We start from the raw sequence: 1,975 nt of genomic DNA, 5'->3' as shown, positions 1-1,975 counted from the left end.
AACTCAATGTCCTGTAGTCTTTCAGGGCTGAGGAGACAGAGGTTTTTTATCCAAAGCTTGGGCTACCCCTGGGGAATACGGATGACCCAGAGGTGGAATGAATCTAAGTAAAAGGGCAAACTTGCCAAGATCCAGCTCCATCTCTGATTAAATTGTGATGATCAGCCCATCACTCTATCAACCTAATGGAGGGAAGGGGAACCCTCACTGGGAGATGATAGCACGTGGTGGCTCCACAATTCTTTTATACACACTGTGTGGTACCAAGCGTGTGAAGAGGCAGGACAATGTGAATGATGATCAAGAGAGAAAAATGAACCATTGAACTAGACTAACAGGCCCCATTGTGTAATGGTTAGCACTCTGGACTCTGAACTAGACTAACAAATGATCAAAATGTTAAATGTTAGCAGACAAGGACTGAAAAACAGAAACTACGATAAAGAAGATAAAGAAAATAGAGGAAAAGATGAACAGAATGGATTAAAAGATGGAGACTTTCAATGGATAACGAATCTATAAAAACAAAAACAAATCAAATTCTAAAACTGAAAATACGATATTAAAAGTTAAGAACTCAAGCATAGATTTGACAGCAGACTAGAGAGCACAGAAGAGAGAATTAGTAAACTCAAACACAGGTCAATAGAAAATATTCAAACTGAAGCATCAAGAAATAATCTTATATATGTCATTGGAATCCCAAAGGAACAGAAATAGAGAATGGAGCAAAAACAATAGTTGGAAAGACACTGACAAAAAGACACCGACTAAGAATTTCCCAAAATTGATGAAAAACACCAACCCATGAATTAGAGAAGCTCAGTGACAACTGTTACCATAGACTTAAAGGGTTCACTTGCCTGCGTGCATGCAAGCCAAAAACGACACGAGTAGGATGCCTAGGTTTATTTAAAGAGTTAGTGCCAAGTCTGGAGACACAGGTGAGCTAGGTGCTCTCAAACACCTGGCTGCCTGATGCTTTCTAGCAGCCAGGTTATATAAGGGGGAAATCATTAGTCATAGTTACTATGGGAGTTGGGGTCATGGGCTGTAATTATTGGTCGGAGCTAAGGCAGGGAGCAATTGATCATGGTCCTGGTGTCAGTCAAGGCATTGTTCTGTCCGGTTCCCAGGAGATGCGGTCCGTGGGGCTGTTCTGCTTTCATGAGTCTGAAGCTGAAACATAACTGAGGCCAAGGTGTTAGCTTTGACTAACACCTTATTCTAGTTTGAGGTTGGGTTATTGTATCTTGGTCATGGTTGATAGAACTGAACCTTTATTTTTGAGTGAGTATGACTCTGACCAGAACCTAATGTCCTAAGGAAGGGTTCAATGATTAAAAGGAGCGGACCTATAGTATATGTGCAGGTGGGAGGATCTGGGGAAAGAATCCAAGTGAGTCATAGTTCTATCAGGCTAAGCAAAGCGAGCTTGGATTAAAGCAAAATGCATGCTAAAGAAATGCAATTCAAGTGCGGTTACAAACCCAAGCTAGATAAATACAACAAAAACCACATTAGCACACAAAATAGTCAAATAGCTGAAAATAAAGAGAAAATAATAAAAAGCAGCTTTCTCTTTGTGCAACTCACTGGGGAGTCTTTCTCATGAACTCTAGTTGCTTTGGCCTTCCCAGTCTCCCTGCTTCTTCCTCTCAACTTAGGGAAACCACCAGGCTTTTCCTTGTTTCCTCCACCTGTGACTATCCTAGAGACTCTTGCCAGGCAGTACACTGGTGGGGGGGGCTCACCCCATGTATTGTCCAACTCTCAGGGATCACCATTCTTTGCCTTATGTCAAATGTCTTGAAAACTAATATTTCATATTTTTTGTTTGGTTTTTTAGTTGTTTCATTGAAAGGGTAAATCTGATCTCTGTTATGCCATCTTGGCTGAAAGTGGAAATCTCAAAAGGTTTACTTTTAAACTGAGAAAACGTCAATCTGAAGCTTACACATAGTCACGCACCACA

Source organism: Rhinolophus sinicus, chromosome 17, assembly GCF_057876585.1.
Source record: "Rhinolophus sinicus isolate RSI-liver-muscle chromosome 17, RSI-T2T, whole genome shotgun sequence".
In the NCBI taxonomy this organism is placed as follows: domain Eukaryota; kingdom Metazoa; phylum Chordata; class Mammalia; order Chiroptera; family Rhinolophidae; genus Rhinolophus; species Rhinolophus sinicus.
Note: the sequence above shows the minus strand (reverse complement) of the source record.